Here is a 20,883-nt window from a genome sequence, read left to right on the forward strand (position 1 = left end):
GAGCTAGTGCTGGCATTAGTGATGGGCTCCCTCTGATGCCTCATCCCCAAGGGGAATAATGCCCTTAGAGACCCATAGAGGACTGCCTGGTGCCAAGTGGCAGAACTTGCTGGGGGGGCCCTGGGGAGCTGCCACAGAGTTCTTTCTAAACCCTGCACAGCACCATTCCTGGCCACTCCTTGCTATTGAGCTAGACTGATTTAGAACAGTGTTGAGAGTTGGGAAAGATGGGCAGGGTAGACTGGTATGGCCACTTTTAGGGCCCATCTAGGAAGTCTGCTTCTTCCCCCAAGATGTGGGCCACAAAGGCCACTTTGTGGAGCATGAGCAGCAGTACCTGACCAAAATGGCACAAAGAAGCCCTGACAACAGGCCATTGCTCAGTGCTGCAGAAGGTGGTAAAAAAACACCTGAGGACACTTGATAATCCACCATGGGAAAAAAAAAAAAAAAAAAAAAGTCATTTTCTCCCAAGCTGCAGGGCACGAGAGCAGCAGGCAGCAACCCAGCCAAAAGAGACTAAAGAAGCCCTAAGCAGTGGTCATGCTCAGTGCAGCAGAGGAAGGTAAAATAACCTCAGGTACTATTATCAATCTGTCCCAGAAGAAAATTCCTTCCTTATCTCAGTGCTGGTGACCAGCTATTCCCTGAGCGCTTGAGTGAGACCTTCCATCTCCTTGTCACGTAGGGTGCTAAACCACTCAGGAGATGTCCAAGACATCTTCTGACTCAACATCTCAGGGGCTTGTGAGAGTAGCCACATGGCCCCAGCCTACTGGATCTTGGAGACAATGCTCCTTTCTGCGTCTGGCAGGACACCAGTGGGTGCTCCAAAGCACTGGAATCCCTTGTGACACCTCTGCACCCTATATGTTACAGCTGCTGCCCCATCTCTGCAGGGCATGTGTACAGAAAGCTTGGCAGTGGTCTTCCTGAAGGGATCCTCTTGGTCTTGCCAGTGCTCTCTGGCAGATAAGGGCTTGAGACCCTTGGGCATCTCCTCATGTTCTAGATATTTGCACTGCCAGCAGCCCCATTCAGCTGCTTTCCCCTTCCCTTCCCTTCCCTTCCCTTCCCTTCCCTTCCCTTCCCTTCCCTTCCCTTCCCTTCCCTTCCCTTCCCTTCCCTTCCCTTCCCTTCCCTTCCCTTCCCTTCCCTTCCCTTCCCTTCCAGAACCTTCCCTTCCCTTCCCTTCCCTTCCAGAACCTTCCCGAACCTTCTGGAACCGTCCCTTCTGGAACCTTCCCTTCCCCTTCTGGAATCTTCCCTTCCCTTCCGGAACCTTCCCTTCCCATCCGCCTTGTCTGACGTCGAGAAAGCAGAGCAGAAAGTGACGGTGGACAGGGAGGAGAGCTGGGTGCAGGCTGAGGCCGTGGTTCTTCTGATAAAGCAGCTGTCCCTCCTGCCCGCTCCACCCGCAGCTGCAGCAGGATTTGTTGCAGGAGATGATGCCACAGATATGGCCTTGCGGCTCCAGAGGCCCATGGCCGTGCCCAAAAGTCCAAAAGCAGGCAGTTGCCACGCACAGTGGGATGTGAGGGGAGAGGGAAAAGACAACAGGAGAAGGGGGAGTAAGCAACCCTCAGAGACTGTGTCCAACAAACAACACTTTATTTCCTACTTCTACTATCAAGGGTTCTTGGCTACTGCTGCCGGGAGGGCTTCTTCGGGGGCTGGGGAGATTCCTGAGGGCCAGAGGCCCTCCTCTTTGCTGGGCGCCGGCGTCCGTCGGGTGAGCAGTCTCCGTCCAGGCCAGGAGGGGAAGGGCCGCGGCCCTGGGCAGAGGGGCCTGCTGCTGGTGCTGCTGGTGCTGCTGGTGCTGCTGGTGCTGCTGGTGCTGCTGGTGCTGCTGCTGCTGCTGGTGCTGGTGCTGCTGCTGGTGGTGCTGGTGCTGCTGGTGCTGCTGCTGGTGGTGGTGCTGCTGGTGCTGCTGCTGCTGCTGCTGGTGGTGGTGCTGGTGCTGCTGCTGCTGCCGCCGCCGCTGCTGCCGCCGCCGCCGCGGCTACTGCTGCTGGTGCTGGTACTGGTGGTGCTGCTGCTGCTGCCGCCGCTGCAGCTGCTGCTGCTGCTGCCGCTGCTGCTGCCCCGCTGCTGGGCTCCTCTTGGGGCTGCTCCCGCTCTGCAGGGACGGGCACGGATGGAGAGGGCCCGGGCCCCGCGCGGAGGGTGGCTTCCATGGTTCCAACGTCCGCTTCCACATTGGAGACTACAGGGCTGCAGGAGGAGGCCAGGGTGGAAGTGGGAGACCCTTGGGGGGATGCAGAGGGGTCAGGGAGGGCTGTGGAACCCTCTTCCTCCTCCTCCTCCTGCTCTTGCTCCTCCTCCGCATGGTTGTTCAGGAGGTGTATCTGCCGCAAGATCTCAGCACTGCACCTGTCAGCGGCAACGTCGATGAGCCGGCGCACAAATGGCACCGTCTGCTCCTGCAGCAGGGGGTGCAGCTCCCGGACCAAGGCCTCCTCACTCAGCCCATGGCGGCACAAACTGGCTACGATGGCACTCTGTGCAAGAGCCACCTCCCACCAGTGGGTCCTGAGCAGCTCGGATAGCTCCTGGCTCATCCAGGGCAGCAGGGGCATGAGGATTTCTGAGCACTCCTGGAAAAAACCTGCCCAGACCTCAGGTGGGTAGCCTGCTACATAAGCCCTGGGCATCGGCTGTGCAGCTCCCTGCCCATCCTGGCGGTAAGCAGCGGATGAGTTTGAGGGGTTTGGAATAAGCATCTCCAGAAAGTCTTCCTCTGACCGAACAGAGTAAATGATGCTGTTGATAGCCTGCCTGCACAGGGGGCAGGATGGGTTCGTCTTGGCCCACCGCACAATGCAACCCAGGCAGAACAAGTGGACACAGGGTGTCACAGAAGCAATTTCACCTGGAATTTCACGGCAGATGGGGCAGGTCCACACATTCTCCGTGGCCATGTTTGCGTGTTGCAGCAGAGCTGGGGAAAGCAGCTGCTCCCTCTTGTTGATGTGACACTCTGAAAAATGGTCACTTTTTTCACTGTCCCAGGGAGATGGGCAGGTAGAAGAAATGCCCAGGCCCCTCAAGGACGCACTCACAGCTCCCCCAAACACCATCCCTCACCCCAGGGCCACCCGGTAGGCATGTTTCCTGCACCACTCACCTGCACTGCTGCACACAGTACTTGGCTTCCTGAACCAGATAGGGCTAAAGAAACAGGCAAAGTCTTGTGAACGAGAACTGAGAGTTGCTGACAGCAGCTCCCAATGACCTCACGGGCTTCCAGTCCTCCCAGGCACGCTTGCCAGGAGTCCAGGCGCGAGTGAGTCTGAGCCCGGTTCTGCCTGTGCTTCAATTAAGCAGTGAGGGATGTGAGGTCACAGTGCCTTGCTCACTTAGGTTGCCATCCATGGAGTCTGGGGACTGCTGATGTCACGGATGTTCTATACTGGCAACCTTGACTGCCTTCCAAATCTGCCATAGCAGGCCTTTCTCCCCTGCAGGTACATGGCATCAGGAGAAAAAATGGAGAGTGCGGGCCATGCTGTGACATTATTTGTATTTGTGCCTCTGACTTTTACAATAATTTTGAGTCATTAGTCCAAGCACTTGTCCTTTAGAAGCACATTACCTGCTAGTTTTACATTTTTGTGATGGGAGGGTGCTGTGTACGTCAGGCACATGGGCTGGCCTATTTAAATCTGGTGAGATGACAGCCCGTATTCTCTATTCTCAATGCTGCTTGCCTGCACCACTCAGAGACGTAAGCACATCCTGACATTTCATGCCAGTCTCTGCACAAACTTCTTGCCAAGTTGTTTTTAAATTCAGATTTTTTTCTTCTCTACAGCCCCATTAGATTGGGGTTGATGGGCCACAGTGATGTGGTCATTAGCTCAGTGACCATTAAAACCCTCTGTTGCTCTCATCCCATTCAAAACTAAAGTTGAAAATGGATAGATAACTGAAAAATAAGCATCAAGCACGATATTGGGCAAACTAGTGAAAAATGTGAAGAACACAGCCTGCTCCGGGGTACATTGTGGTAATGGTTGTGCACATTGTGGTAATGGTTGTGAGTATCAGCTCTGAAACTGATTCAGACAAAAAAAAATTAAAATGATATCCTATTTTCAGTTGTAACCTGTGTGTTATGTGTCCTTGAATATGTTTTTGGAGCAGAAACTCCCTGGAACTTCACACAAATAACAGTCTCCCCATTCTATGACTCAAGGTGAGTGCAGGACAGAGCAGTTGGGCCATGTTGAGCCCAGAGCTCTGCATGACCAGGTCTGACCAGGTCTGAGAGCAGCTCTGCAGTGCAGGTCCCCGGCCCAGCCAGCAGACAGGGGCAGAGATGGGCACACCCTCAGCAGGGCTCAGGCAGGGACTGAAGGTCCCAGGCAGAGGTGGGACACGTCCCTGCGCCCTTGGCAGGGGGTGGAGGGGCTGGGGGTCCCAGGGCAGGCCAGTCCCAGCCACTGAGGCCTGTGAGCACCACCAGGACCCTGTCAAGACTAAACTTCAGTGCTCCTGTGCTCTTCTTCAGACACTGGTGGTGGGACACTTTGGAGACAGAGTACTGGGCCAGATGGACCTTCCCTCTGAGGGAGGGCTGCTGTCCTCAGGCTCTTGTGTTTTAACATGTTCTTCCATAGAAGACAGACCACACACTTCTAAAAATGAGTACAAGGAGCAAAAAAGAATATTCATGGGGAAATGAACAGGTGTTGCTCACCTCCAAGTGGTTTGCAACCATTTAGATGAGAAGCACATCCTATACCAGACTGAAGGCTTGATCTTTGAGCCTCGCTGGTGTCAGTGATGTGGTGGTTTGCCATCCTGTGAAAACCTATCTCAGCTGAGCACTCATGAATTTCAAAAAAACACATGCCACTTGCTTTTATGCAAATTTGTGCAGATGGTCCCTTTGTGTTGAGACGATCCACAGCCCTGACCCCTCTCAGAAGACACACACCTCCTTCCCACAAGGTGACAGAGCCAGTGCCTAGGCTGGGAGACGGTCATGGGTATTCAGTGCCTTCTGCAAGTGCAGGGCTGGGAAGAATTGTCTTCAGAGATTTCCCCAATGTGTACTGGGAGAGAAAGATGAGAGACAGAAAAGAAAGTGGAAGAGAAAAGGGAAGGGAAGAGGGAAGAGGGAAGGGGTATTGTTTTGTTTGTTTGTTAATGGCTCCTGCTCATGTGAAAAATTATTGGAGAAACAAAGATAAAGCAGTGAGACAGTCTGTTGTCTGCTCTGAATGTTTGATACTTCTGAAAAATTTATCCCCATAATTTCTGAGGCAGAGTTCTCTACTTCAGGTCTAGGATTATGGTATCATTTTCCCAGGCAGTATCAAGTTGAGAAAAATGTTAGCTTTTACCCCAAAGTTTGAGTAGGCAATGGCATGAATGATTTTAATTTACTTTTAGAGTTAACAGCTGCCCCAAGAGCAGCAGCTATGAGGATAGTTGGAGGATGACAGATTTCTAGAAGCAGTGTGAATTCAGTTTCTGGTTTCATCTTCCCTGGTATGCTGACCTCTAGGGAAACTTTTTTGCAAAACTGTTTGCCAGAGCATTTGTGTAGGGAGCTATTGTGGCTTCAATCAAGTCACAGACCTTTTTCTAGGGACCAGGCATTTTGGTGTCAAATCCAAAGTAGGCCCTCACACAAAGCTGCTCCCTAAGGTGGTTCCAGCATGCTTGTGTGAATAAAGGTCTTGGCACACTTAAGTAGGGCTCAGTCAGCAGAGGAAATGCATACTGAGTTAAGAAACAAGGTGATTGTTCTGAATATTTGTGAACTTGGTAGTTAAAAATCTGGAAAGTCCTTTGTGCTCTGAGTTTTTGCAGGGCTGCATACACCTTTCCATCCATGGCTAAAACTGCTTCAGCAATGGATCAAATTGCTAAACAATTCAACCACTTCAGTTCTAGCTTGATGGCTTTGGGAAGCGTAAATAGATTGCTTTCCCAAAGGAATTGGGGTGAGTGGCAACTGTCTCTCATCAACAGGCAATTAACCTGTTTCAAAAGAGACTGGGCTTAAAAGCCAAAAAGCTTTGATTGACTGTCTATAACTGCCTGCACTAGCTCTGTTTCTTAGGGCATATAGTCCTTCCTTCTAGGTGTTTATCTCCTCTCATAGAATCACAGAATGGGCTGGCTTCGAAGGAAACTCAAAGATCATGTAGTTCCAGCTGGCCTGCCATGGGCAGGGACACCTTTCCTAGCCTCAAACTAAATTAAAAGAGCACTGTGATTTCCTGTCTTTGTTACGCTGGACAAGTCACGCTCTGCCAGTCTCCTCTGAAACTCAGATTTTGGTTCACTGATGATCTTTATAGCTTTTTCTTCTCCTGCTGTCAATTCATTTTTCTCTGAATAAGAATGATGACAACAGATAGAGACTCAGTGCTCTAACAGTAACTTAAAGACAGCATTAATCTTTCTCAGCTCTTCAAGTGTATGGGTTGTATTTGGCATTTCACTGGTAAGTCCACTTGTGTCCCGACCAACCAATACACACACAGGTCTTTATCCTTCTCTGGTTTTTTCCCACAGCTGAGGTTCCAGATCATTGCAACATTCTTCTTGTTGAGAAGAACAAACATGGCTATATTCCCAGTTTTTCCACAGGGCCTTTGGGAAACATGAATTATCGCACTCTAGTCAATAAACAATCTTAGGATAACATACAAATACAGTTGCAGCAAAGAAATAGCAGAGGTAGTAACAAAAACCACAGCAAAGCACACAAGACAGTGTATGTAGACATCAGACTATTTTTCTAAAATGGTTAGAAGACATATGAAAGCATACAGAATGTCAGAGAGTAAAAATGTCTTCAAAGACGTCCATATTTATCTAAAAAACCAACGAAACAACAGCAAAAAAAAAAAAAAAAGCAAGCTAGAAATTTGAATTCCTCTGTGGCTTGGGAGAAATTGTTCTTGCAGGATAAAAAACAGGTTGATGCTGGAAGATTGAAAACAAAATTTCAAAGAACTCTAGGTACCCGTTACTGCTTGGGAGAAAGAGAAAACCAGACACCTTCCCCCCTGGAAAACAAACAAACAAACAAACAAACAAAACCCCCAAAACAACTACAACCACCAAAAAAAAAAAAAAAAAAAAAACCCAACCAAAAAAAAACACCCACACAAAAAAAAAAACCCCACAAAAATAAAAAACCCCAACCAACCAAAACCATCCTTAAGGAAAAATGCTGACCAAGTCAACAAACAAGCCCTGAGAAATTCTGCTGAAAACTTCAAACTACTGAAGACTTTACCTATCTCTTTTTATCTTGGTAGATTCACAGTTTGTTCTGCATCAGAAGAACATTGCTAAGGACTTATTACACATGGTGGCACAGACAGGACACAGAAACATTTTTAAAAAAGAAGGAAGCACAACGAAAGCCTTAACAAAAAACAAAAAAAAGAAGTGGTACTGTGGCATCGTGTGTTTAAAAGTTAATATTAGTTGGTTATCCTTTTTGTGTGTTTAAAAATTAATATTAGTTGGTTATCCTTTTTGTAAGTTAATAATGGTTTGGTCCTCGGTTCCCCCCATGTATTTCCCTCACAATGGTTTCTCCCTAAATTGTTTATCCCTGGTTTTCCCGCCAGCGGCCCGTCCCTCAAAAACAACCCTCGATGCCCTTATAAACCTATTTCTTCCCCTTTTGGTGCTGCCTGCTACCTGCCACCCGCCACCCCCCTTTATTTCGAGAATTTTCTGTGTCAAACATCCCTTTTTCGGTGTATGATTGGCTCCCGGGCTGTCTCCTCTCCCCGGTGTGATCCTCTGTACCCCTCGCTCCTCCCCGCACCCCCCTTTCATTGATTAGCTTTGTATCTCCTCCTATCGCACCCCCTTCCTTTATCTGTGCCCCCCCCGCTTTCTCTCGGAGTCACCCGTCCCCGGCACCGCCCAGGTAATACAAGTCCTTGGTGTCTGCAGGGGTGCTCCACTTCTCCTTCCTTCATCTCGGAACCTCGCAGCCGAGCTCCCGCCTGCACCATCCCCGCCGCAGACGGTAACCACTGCCCAGAGGTTCTGGGGAGCACCTGGGAGCGGCAGATCGTGCAGCCATCCCCGGCCGTATTCCGGGAGGGCTGGCCAGGCTCCCCTCCAGCCCCCGCGGCTGCGGAGAGAGGCTACACGGTACCATTTTCTATTTTCTATGACATGGAGCACAGCCTCCTCCTCACCCGTGACCCGCTCGGCATCTGTTTGTACCAATTGTGTTACACTGAAGATGGTGAGCAGGTGGGAACAGAACAGAACGGTCAGAACAGACTTAATGTGCAGATACAACAAAGTATTTGAATGAAGAACAGAATATGAGTTGAGGATTTTTTTTTTTCTTAAATAAAATTAAATTATCTAAGTTTCCTCCATGGGATGGTTGGTAGGGAAGTGCTTTTCCAAAGGCTCAGTTTCTAAGGCTGGCATGAAAATACTTTTGGAGATTATAGTATTTTGGCAGCAACTTTCCAGGGGTGTTTTCCTCTAGTGTTTACCACTGTTTTCACCTGCTGACCATATAGTAATACCTTGCAAGATATGAGATTCCTGCAACCAACATTCCTATGGCACAAGGTTTCAGTTTGTTGTGGAACAACCAACTTTAGAGAGTACTGGTGAGTACTGGTTCTCACACCACTGCAGGTGCCACTGCCAAAACCTAATCTGGAACTCCTCTCCCTAATTTGCTCTTCCACACTAAACCTTGTGGAATGCATCTTGAATTTTCTGGCTCTTTGTGAATCCAAAGATTGGCACGATGCCATCACTGTCTTCAATGCTTCTGAAAGATTTTATTCTCTGAAAGGAATCTGTTCCAGGTCTGCTTTGTTCTGTCAGGAATCTATGGGTAGGTTTCCACTGTGAAATCCTGTGCTGCCATCACCTGTCAGCTGACAGCTGACATTCTTGCTGTTGGCACATCCCCCTACAACCTGGTGTAGCTCATTTCCAGGCGGAGCAAACTTGCTGTCATTAGCAGCTTAGCTTCTAGTTAAGCTTCTCTGACAAGTCATGAGGCTTGCTCCAGATGCAGAAACACCAGCACTCTACTGCTAATGACGCAGCTCTTTCAAATAACATATCCCTCATCCAGAAATACCAGGTAATGCTTGGGAATAAATTAGAAATTGCATCCTGTGTTTGCATCCTCGTCCTCCTCCTCCGCATGCTCCTCCTCCTCGTCCTCCTCCTCCTCGTCCTCCTCATCCTCGTCCTTCTCATCCTCATCCTCCTCCTCTTCGTCGTCCTCATCTTCCTCCTCGTCCTTCTCATCCTCATCCTCCGCATCTTCCTCGTCCTCCTCCTCCTGTTCCTCCTCCTCCTCGTCCTTTTCCTCCTTCTCCTGCTCCTTGTCCTCCTCGTTTTTCTCATCCTCCTCCTCCTTCTCTTCCTCCTCCTGCTCGTCACCCTCCTCCTGCTGCTCTTCATCGTCCTACTCCTAATCGTCCTCCTCCTTGTCATCCTCGATTTCCTCGTCGTTTTCTTCCTCCTGCTCCTCATCATTTTCCTCCTTCTCCTGCTTCTCGTCCTTCTCCTCCTAGTCCTCCACCTCCTCATCCTCTTCGATTTCTTTCTCCTCCTCCTCAATACGAAGAGTTAGCACCGCGTCAGGGCAGCGCAGTGCGTCTCGGACAGACCTGCACGACAGACCTCTGTGGGTCAGGAAAAGAATGTTTTAGATAAGAGAAAATAAACAACCTTGAAAACCAAAGCCAAGGAATTCTGACTCTTTCAACGAAGCTCCGGCTTGGAATAAAGGACTCTTGGGGTCATCCTTACCACAGCAAACCCGAGACCATTCCCCCTATTTGCCCCATTTCCACAACGTTTTCCCACTATCTCCTCCTCCTCCCCCTCCATTCCCGTCTCCCACCGCCCCCTTTTCCCCCTTCTCCCCCTGTCCCACCGCCTCCCGCCCCCCCGCTCCCCCGAGAGCTCCGCGCCCGCAGCCGGGGGGCTCCCAGCAGCACCAGTGCCGCCAGTCCGGCCCCAGCTGCCGCCCCTCGCCCCACGGCCAGCGCCGGGCAGGGGCCGCAGCCCCGGAGCAGCCGCGCTGCGCTGGGAGCACCAGTCCGGAGCAGCGCGGGCTCGGCAGCGCCGCGCGCTCTCATTGGCTGCGGCACTGCTGGGGACCCGAGCTCACGGGCTCTGCCCGGCAACTGATGACTCATCAACGCCCCGCGCTCTCATTGGCTGCACCGCCTCCCGCCTCTGTTCCCATTGGCTGAGGCCTTCCCGGGACACTGCAGCCCCGGGTGCGGCTTTTCCAGGCAGGGGGAGCCTCGGGGCGCTGGGCAGGTGGGAGCTCAGGGGAGCCCAGAAATGCGTGCCCAGGTGCGCGGGATCTCAGCTCTGCCCGTGCCCAGCGGTGACGCTGGCCCCATGCCAGGCACCCCCAGAGCCGCTCTGTCCCTGCCCCCCGCAGCCGCACAGGGACAGAAAATGGAACCGAGGGTTCCTCCGTGGGGACAAGGGCCGGGAGAGATCCCCCAGCAAATCCGGCACGGCCACAACAGACCCGGCCTGGGCACGCAGAGGGAATTTATTACCAACCAAATCACAGCAGCACAAGGAGAGGGCAAAGACATCTCACCAACACCTTCCCCCCACCCACAGGGATCACCCGGATCGGGGGGCACCAGGGCTCTGCCCAACGGGGTCACTGGGGATCATCCAGCGCAGATCCTCCCATGGGGGATGGAGCTGGAGCAGCGCACGAAGCTCTTCCCACACTCGGGACACTCGCAGGGCCTCTCCCTGGTGTGGAAGTGCTGGTGAGTGATGATCCCTGAATTCCACCTGAAGCTCTTCTGACATTCCCAGCACTCCTATGGCCAATCCCCAGTGTGGATCTTGTGATTCTTGATGAGATCAGAGGCCCTACTGAGGCTCTTCCCACACTCCCCACACTCACAGGGCCTCTCCCCAGGGTGGATGCTCTGGTGTTCCATCAGGGTGCAGCTGTGGCTGAAACCCTTCCCACACTCCAAGCACTTGTGGGGCTCCTCCCTGCCATGAGGCTTCTCCACCAGCTCTGAGCTCTGGCTGCATCTCTGGCCGCCTTCCTGGCTCAGGGGGCTCTTTCCTCCCTGCAGCTCCCTGGGCTGGGTTTGCAGCCCCTCCTCATGATGGATCTCTGGGGCTTTCCCTCCTCTTCCATCTGGCCACAGCTTGGGAATGACAGATCCTGGTTTGGGGAAACCAAGGTGGGAGCGTCTTGGAGTAGAGGCTCCTCCCTTCCAATTCCATCTCTAGAAGTCAGCAGGGGTCTTGTGCCCATGAAAATCTCAGAATATCAAGATTCAGCCCAAAAAAAACTCCCCCAGGAGTTCCCTCTTGCTGATTTCACAGCTTTAGGGGTTCCAGAGTTTTCCTTTCCTTGGGTTGATGGGGGTCCAATGGCTGCAGGGGTTCCCCTTTCTCTGGCATCCTGCTTAGGGATGATCCAGGGGCTTTTGGGGGTCCATGGGTGTCACGATCCGTCCTTACGAACGGGTTTGGTGATGGTTCGTGATCTCAGGGTGCAAAAAGAACCAACACAGTACAAGGGGGTTTGCAGTGATCATCAATACAAATGCACTTTTATTGAAATAACCGCAGCAGAAATGCCTTGGGGAAGAACTGGGGGAAAAGGGAAACACAAGGCAAAGGGGGAGGAAGAAGAAAAGGGTATAAAGCTGCCAAAGGTGGAACGGCGGAGTCCTTCGGTGTCCGGCCGATGAGGTTCACCAGTTCACGTCCGGGGAGATCTCAGAGATGCAGCTCATCTGGATTCCAATTATACACTTTTTCCATGGGGGAAGGGAGTGATTTTGAAACTGAATCTATTGTATCTTCGGGGGAAGAACTGATATTTGGAAGAAGGGCACACACAGTCCATATCTCAGTGGGCCAGAGCCATTGTTTTCGTGGTTCAGTGCCCGCACCTGCAACATCCATCTTGCTTTGGTCAGCTCGCCTCCCCCCGGCACCTCCCCCGGGCTGGGGGCTTCAGTCCCAGTCCCTGGAAAGTGTGGGAGAGGCCTTTTCCCATGGGGATTTCATGTCTCGGCTTTTCTCTGCTGAGGGGGTTTGCTACATCTCAGTTTGTCTGTCACGGTGGGTGCAAACGGACGGAAGGGGTCTTCTTTGAGGGAGCACCCCTAAAACTGAGGAAAAGTCCAGCCAGGCCAGGAATTGGGAGAGGAAAAATCCCAGAGCTATTGTTGCAAAAAGGTCAGAATGTCCTTTTTTCCTTCCCCTCCTGAAGTGCAGTGCAGCATGCAGAAAAGATAAACACACCTGTGGAGTAGCTCAGCAATGCTCTCGGGTCACCAAGCTCTCCTGGCTTACGAAGCCAGAGGCCTGTGGACAGGGGGATCTTCAGTGCTCTCTCCATGACACTTGTGAGGCAGTTGAAGGATATTTCAGACAGACTCTCACACGACCCCCTGACTCGTGACTGTCTTACAGGGATCTTCATCTGGAGCTTCATCTTCAAGACTCGCCATACATTGGTAGCATAACCCAGAAAAAATAGACATGACAGCAAGAGGGAGAGGGAGAAAGAGAGAAAGGAGGAAAATAAAGGATAGGGAAAAGAAGGGAAAATGGAGACAACAAACATAATTAATATTGATCACAACAGCATCATTTTTATAACAATTTTCAAATGGTTGATAATCAAAATAGTATCAATTTTATAAGAATTTTCAAATAATTAATACAAATAATGAATAATCAAAGCAAGAGCAATAAACAAATCATAATACAAATATTAATTCAAAATTATTTTCTAAAACAATTCACTAAAAGTTATAAGTGATTTTCACTAAATCATAAACTAAAATCAAGAATTACTCTAAAACACATGTGCTCAATTCATAATTGCTTTGTGTAAAATTCCTTGGGGATCTCCACAGTGTAGAGGACATCAGCCAAGTTGTTACAATTCTAACTTTCACACAATAGTCAGCAAAATCTCACACTACCCCAGATGAATCCAAAGCTGCAATTTTGCAAAGTCCCCAAGGAGAGGGAGCCCAAAGGCACTGTGTGACAGCGTTTGAGCCTTGCCTGCCAGGTCCCACTGCAAAGGATTGGTCAACCCCTGAACACAAAGCGTTAGCAAAGACTGGCTGTACTCAAACTCCAGGTGTCACAGCCAATGCTGTTCCCCAAAACTAGAAAGTTCACAGGCACAAACTCACTAGGAAAGGGGTATTTCTTTCCACATGTTATAAATAGGAAGCTTGACTAAGCCAATATTCAAGCAACAATCAATTTATTAATTAATTATGGTAAAGTATGAGCAAAGCAGTGCTGGGTACAGTGGAGGCAGTTTTCCCTCCAACTGCACACTGATATTTGGGCTTACAGGTATTTATAGGGGTACTCAGAAGCTTTCCCAGCAGTTTCTATTTCTACTTGTTTACATCACAATTCTATGCACTATTGTGATTTAGTTTTTCTCAGGGTGTATCCCAAAAAGGAGGATCCCCAGATGGTGTTGGTAGTTTCCGAGATGTTGGTCCAGTTTCCACAAGAGCAATGACGAATCCCCTCTGGTGAAGTCCAGCTCCCCAGATGTGGGTCCCCCTTTTTAATTACAATGACTATAAATCTCACAACAGTGATGTCCAGTTTCCCTTGGTGAAGTTGTAAATCCTTGAGATGATGTCCATCTTCCTTTCTCAAGCTGTTTTTCTCAGTTTTGTTAAGGAGTGAGATAAGCACATTTCCTTTCTATATATTCCAAAGCTATAGTTTCAAGGATACAAGCAATATTTTAAAATTAAACTTTAAAAGGTTATTATTGCAGCACTCTTTAAGGCCTGACTACAAGCAAAAAGCAACATCCTTAATGCTGTAATTCAAGTGCTCCTAAATCAATGCAGGTTAATTGCAAACACAGGCTAGGCTCAAAGGCCTTCTTCCATGCTTTACTTTCCTCAGTTATTATTAGAATTTGCAGCCGTCCCATGGTCAGTGTCCACACATATCACAATCACAAGTACACACATTGCCTGTCTGTACCAGACACAAAACACAACTTTGTATTTCACAAGTCCCATTCTATCCCCAGTTTCCAGGAGAGGAAATCACGGAGGTCAGGATTCCAGGGCTTTCTCTGTGGTGGGCAGGACAGGGACCAGCTCTGAGATAGGGGCTGGGGAGGGGACCCTGAGCACAAGGAGCAAGGAACATCTGGGAAATGTGGATTATAAGGGAAAGATGCCAGGAACTCTCCCATGGGATTGGATTGTTGCAAAATATACCAAGGTTATTTCTTTTAAATCTTCTTTCTCTCCTCAGACTTGGTTTGTCTTTGCCTCAGGGAAAGGAATTTTAAGGGTTTTTTTCCAAGGGATGTTACACCACTCCAGGAAGATGAGTTTAACATCTCAACAGACTGGGAACAGCCCAAAAGATGCCCACAGAGATAACGACCAGCAACAAAACATCAACCAACAGCAGCAAACAGCAACCAACAGCTACCCCAGACACTGCCCCCGGCAGAGCTGGAGACACCTGGTCTGGAAAAGGCTGAGAAGGAAATCCAGGAGTGTGCACCTCATCAACACCACAGGCAAAGCAATCCGGGTCCCACAGGAAACCAAATACTAACAACTACACAACTTGGAAACAATGAACATTAAACCAGTGGATTTAGATTGGTTCAGACTGTAGAAAGTTTAGGACAAATCTAGGGAAACTCAGGAGTCAGGGAATGATTTTCTCTGCACAGCCGGGCTATGTGTGGATGAAATGATTTCTGTTGCACATCCTGGCCAGAACCAAGTAATGCCTTGACTCTCTGACACTAAAGATACAGCTGGAAAGTTTTTGCTTTTCCTGCAGTTTCAGTGACAAGATTACATCATGAGAATAATTGTTCATAATAATCCTAATTTATATTGTCAGGTAGGTTTGGGAGAGAAGAGTGAGAATCAATGTTTGGTCTGGGTTTTTCAATGTTCACTTTTACGTTGCATTTTGTAAAACTTGAAGAGCTTTAGAGGTGACACTTTAACTCATAAGCAGTTAATAGTTTGTTTAAAATACTGTTTAATATAAAACAAACAAACAAAAAAAAAACCCTGGAAGAGAAGCTTCATTCCAGGCAGCCTGGAGAGGAGCTTTAGAAATGCAAATTAACACTGCAGGGCAAAGTGTGGGCAATGTACCTGGGTCTCTTGCCTGGGGCAGGAATTGGGCTCATTCCCTCTGCCCCTCACCCCAAGCTCTGCCTGCTTGCACTGATGGAATTTGCACAGCTCCAGGCAGAGCCCTGCTGAGGATATCTGACTCTGCAACAGAAATGGGTTCAGCTGCAAAGGGAAACAGCAAATGGAGAATGTTGGGAAAACTTCACTAAAATAAGTGGGGGGGAATCATCCCTGTTCTCACTTCAACACCTGCTGTCACTGTCTGTGTTCTATAGGGTGCATTAGACCATGAGGGTTTTTTTGCTACAAGTTCAGAGAAATCATTGGAGAAACCAAGTATATGATGATTCAATTAGAGAAAAGCAGTCAATTGATGCAGCCCTGGCTGGAGGGAGGGCCCAAAAATGGGAAAAAGCTGAAAGCCCCATGGACCTGCAGGGGCATCTCGGCAGCCCCATGGATCTGTAGGGGGATCTCTGCAGCCCCATGGATCTGCAGGGAGATCTCTGCAGCCCCATGGATCTCTGCATTCAGCCCTGCTGTGTCTGGAAGCACCGGGAATGGGCTGAGCTCTGCCTGAAGCTCTTCTCACATTCCCCACACCCTTCCCAGCACAGGGAGAGTTTTACCTCCTCACAGCTCCTTGGGCTGGGTTTGCAGCTCCTCCTCGTGTGGGATCTCTGGGGCTTTTCCTCCCCGTTGGATTCCTGCACCACGGAGCTGTTCCAAATGGCCTCTTCCACGAGGTTCTGTGGCAGGGATTTGTTCTCCCTGGTCTCTGTCCTCAGCTCAGTGCCTGGGGGAGGAAGGACAAGGAGAGGAAGACACAGGGAGAAGGGAAAAGGAAAAAGCAGGAGGAGAGGGAGGAACAAGAATGAACAAGGGAGGAAGGAGCTGGGAAAGGAACGTGGATGGATGAAGGACAGAATGAGGAGAGGAAGGAGGGCAGAGAAGGAGAAGATGGGATTTGCCTCCGTGCCAGAGGGAAGGGGAAGGAGATCCCCCCAGCCCATCCCTGGCAGGATGGCGTTGGTAGTGAGGCTGTCCTGCAGCGATGCTGGGCTGGGAGATGGAGCAGCAGAGAGGGGAAAGGGGCAGTGACTTCCTCCTCAGCTGCCTGGCTGTCCCAGTCTGGAGCGTCCTGGCGCTGCCGAGGCCCTCGGAGCGTCCGGCACTCAGGAGCCCGAAGCTCACGGCTGCTTTATAAAGCTGACACAGCAGGCAGGATGGGTCTGTGCATGATCTCCAGCAAACTGGGTTTATTGGCACAGGAACAGGGGACACAGCTGAACAGGGTCCAGGGACAAAGCCAGGGGGCAAGCTGAGGGCACAGGGGGTTTTTATATGGGGCAGTGAGGGTGGAGCTGAGGGTCAGGGTCCAATGGATATGGGGGAAACTGGGGCAAAGGAGGGGTTAAGGGTTGGGTCAGCTAATGGGGAAACAGGGGCAGAGGAATGCAGTAAACTAGGGCCAGTGGAGGGACAGAGAGAGGAGAACATTCTAGGGACTAGCCAGAGATGGGTAACAGGGCTTGAACTAGGGTAATTAGGCCCACGGGCCAATGGGGTAACATAACTTTGCATAAATCAGCATGTGCCTGCAAAGATCTATGGGAGAAGCAAGCTTCTCACCATAACCTTGAAATCTATTCTTCTTTTTTGGGACCAGTTCTCCACATCTGGGAGATTGAGACTCCCAGGGGCCTCCACACCAGTGCATCTTGCTTTTCATTACAGCCTAGTCCACCTCCTCCATCCAGACAAAGTTTAGGATTGACAAATCCTGGCTTGGGGGAACAACAAGGCTTTAGCACCCTGGGTTTTGTGAAAAATGAGCCTCACTCCTTAGAAGTTTTAAAAGATTATTAAGGAATAATAAGGAACAAGACAGTAACAGCGCTGGGTGCTTGGTGATGGCCAGAGGCACACCAGTTAACCACAGCAACTCTTCCTAGCTACTTTTCCCAGTGCATTGTTCAAATACACATTCATAATGATTATACATATTGAAACATTTCTTTGAACTCGTTTACATGTTCCAGGAATTCTTTAGGTTGGTTCAGCCCCTGTCCCACCCTTTTACAGTATGTGCAGGAACCGTGGATTGCTGTTTTGAGGGTTGTGTGTCACTAACTCACAAGGGCCCCCTGTTCTGTGCTTTCAGCAGGTGACACTTACTGACAGTGGAAGGGTCAGTGGCAGGGGTCCTCATCACATCCCAGCCTTAAATGTTATCTGACCAGGCAGACAGTTTTAGCTGCTTCCACATGTACTTTGAATCAGCTATTTCATAAATATCACTGAGTCATTCTCACTATTGTCAGTTCATTAGAAAAATGAAAGCATTCATTATTTTACAACTACAGATACTTCTTCAAAAGTTAACGTTATAATGCACAACACATGGCATCCACTTTAATTTTTTGCGAAAGCCAAAACTATAATGTATGTTTTTCACACTGTACACAAACTCAAATATCATCTAAAAATGATGTCCTGAGGATATGAGCTACACAGCAGCCAAGGCATTGGCCACAAGAAGCTGACAAATTATACTGTAGCAAATGCAGTGAAAAGTGATTACAAACTGTACTTTATCAAACTCGTTGTGATTAAGAATAATTTGCAGAAGTCAATCCATAATAGCAGAAGCCAGCACTACCTAGTTCTTTATCCCAAAGCCAGGGCAGGTTTTTCCCTTGCATGGAGCACTTGGGCCTTCCCCGGGCCCCTCCTGCCCTCCTGCAGAGCCGCTGGCATTTTCCAGCACACACAGTTTGTCCCCAAGAGCCGGGTGCAGCCCAGAAGACTCCAAGCGCCTCCTTCCAGGCTGACTCTGCAGGGGCCCAGGCTGCTCTGGGCTCTGCCAGGGCTCTGCTGGGGCTCAGCTCTGGGCCAGGCTGGGCCCGCTCTCCCCTCACATTGCTCCGGGCAGCTGAGCCACAGCGGGAGAAGGAAGGGACACGGCAAGGGAGCGGAGGTTTGAGAGAGTTTTTATTAAAAAAACTCCCATAAAAAACAGGCTGTCCTAAGAGCCAGAACAAACAAAATGTCCTAACTACCATAACTAACCAGAACTGCTAACTACCCTAACGAAATAGAATTGCAAACTACCAACAAACTATTTGTCCTAACTAGTCCAACTAGCAGCTGTCCCCGAGGGCTTCATCTCTTCCGCTGCTCCTTCAGTTGTTTGGCTGCGATGATCAGAGGGGTCAGGCTGGAGAGAGGCTTGGCTGATGACAAAAATGGGTGCTGCACAAAAGATAAAAAAGAAAGAAATGAACTGTTACTTTCCAGAGTGAAGTTCCTCCCAGGCTCGCTTGCAACAGGACAAAGGGAAATGCTTTGAAACTCAAGAGAGGGAAGCAGGCTCAGAGTAGATGTAAGGAAGAATTTTTTAACCAGGAGAGTGGGGGAACACTGACAGAGGGTGCCCAGAGATGTGGGAGGTGCCTCCTCCCTGCAAACATCCAAGCTCAGGTCAGGCAGGGCTCGGAGCCCCCTGAGCTGCTTGAAGATGTCCCTGCTGGCTGTGGGCACCAGGTGCAGCTGAGCTGGAAAGGAGCCTGCCAAGGCAGAGCAGGCCGGGATTCTGCTGGCTCTGCGTGTGCAAAGCAGCGAGACTGGAGACTGTCGCAGGGGGCCCCACAAGAAAACCCCTCCCTGGCGCTGCTGCTTCCCCGGCAGCCCTTGGCATTCACCTGCAGCAGCTCCTGGGCAGCCCAGCGCCGCTCCTCGTCCGGCTCCAGGCTGCACTCGAGGAAGTCCCGCAGCAGAGCCGACAGGCGCCTGGGCTCCTGCAGCTGCGGGGTCCCGTTCTGCCGGATCCGAGCGCGAGCCTGCAGGGAAAGCAAACTCAGCGCTCTGCCAGCTTCCTTCACACCCACACGCGCTCACAGCCACCCCGGCTCCCCAGCCCCTGGCACAGGGGCACTTTCCTCCCTGACACAGATGCTGCTCACACCTCATTGTTCTATGCCAGACAAAAAACCCAAACCCTGCGGCTGCCACAGCCACTGCAACATCCAAATGATCTCGCCTGGAGAGCCACTTTGATTGCCTGACTCTCTTAGTAGGAACCTCCATCACAAATAGCACATTTTGCTTCTCCAAATGTGGACACCAGCTTTACAGGCCATTTTCCAGAGTCAGCGTGGTCTGACTGTGTTATTTCAGAGGATTCTTGCATCAAGTACATCTCTGCAGTGCCACTGACACTCAAGTAAATGCATTCCTGATGGCCCACCCCAGGAACTGCCAGGCAAGAAACAGGAGCTTGGTGTTGTAGAAAGCTCAGACTTAGTGACACAGAGAAAGCAGCTTGGACTAGGAAAGAAATATGGTAGACTATGGGGATGTATACAATCATCTACAGGATTTAGACAAGTTTCCCACTGAGAAGAATCGGGGGGAAATATTCTCACAACAAGTTTAGAAACCCCTGCCGAAAACATGTTGGGTTTGGGGGTGGGATTTAGGGTGTATTTGGGGTTTTCTCTCAAGATGACATTACAGCTGATGCACTTGCTTCACATTTCCAGGTCATTCTCACAGCCAGAAGAGCTGCAACAATGTAAAACCCAAAGCAAATTGTTGCTGGAGACTGCAGAATGTTGGTCTGTGCCGAGGCTGGAGTCCTCTGGGAATTCCCTTCCCCTGTGCAGAAACCTCCAGCTGCTGCTCCCAGGGCAGGGTCCCCCTGTGCTCACAGGCCTCTGCAACCACTGCAGAATTTGCCTCTCACCATGGCCGCCGTTTCCCTGCAGTAAGGAGGTTCTCCCTCCACCATCTCCATGGCCACGATGCCAAAGGACCAGATGTCCACCTTGGTGCCATAAGGGGATCTGGTCACAACTTCTGGGGCCATCCAGTGAGCAGTGCCCACCATGGAGCTGCGCTGGTCCTGCTCAGGGCTGAGCTGAGCGCAGAGGCCAAAATCAGCTGAGGACAGAAACAAACCCTGTCAGAGGCAGAGCAGAGGCACTGCTGGCACCCTGCTCCTCTCCTGAGCTCTCTGCAGGGGCAGCCGCTCTCAGCTGGCAGCAGGGGCCGGGCAGTGCCCCCAGCAGCCCTTGTGGGGCTCTGGCCCTCCCTGGGAAGCAGCCCCACACCCGCAGCCCGGCAGCGCCGTGCCTGCCCAGGAACACCCACCCAGCCTGACAGAGCCCGCCATGCCCAGCAGGATGTTGGAGCTCTTCACATCTCTGTGGATCACTTGGTTGCAATGGAGGAAATCCAGGCCCTGCAGACACTGAGAGAGAACAAGAAACACCAGGGCTAAAACCAATGGCCGCAATAGATCACACAAGAAAGGACAGCTCAGAATTCTGCCAGCAGCAGCTTTGCTGTCACAGGCCACGAGTGCAGTGCACACAAGCTCCAGGCAAACGCTTCAAGGCAAAGCTGAGAACAGCAAATCAAATCCAAAAAAGACAAGAGAGTACCACAATAGCAGCAGAGAGAGAACAAGAGCAGAGCAGAAGTGCAGTGATGCTGGCAGGCCGTTCACTGCAGAGGCTCTTTCTTCTCCAGCTCATCAAAACAACACAGAAACAAAGCCCTGAGCATGGAGCCACTCCTGTTCTCACGCCCTCTTTGCAAGGACCATCGTGTCCCAGCCATGGCAGTGACAAGCAGGATCCCTCACCTCCCGACTGACAGCTGCCATCTCTCCCTCAGCCATGCGGGTCTGCCTGACAACGTCCTGCAAAGTTCCTCCATCCAT

This window comes from Fringilla coelebs (assembly GCF_963513975.1).
Source record: "Fringilla coelebs genome assembly, chromosome: 31".
NCBI classification, from domain to species: domain Eukaryota; kingdom Metazoa; phylum Chordata; class Aves; order Passeriformes; family Fringillidae; genus Fringilla; species Fringilla coelebs.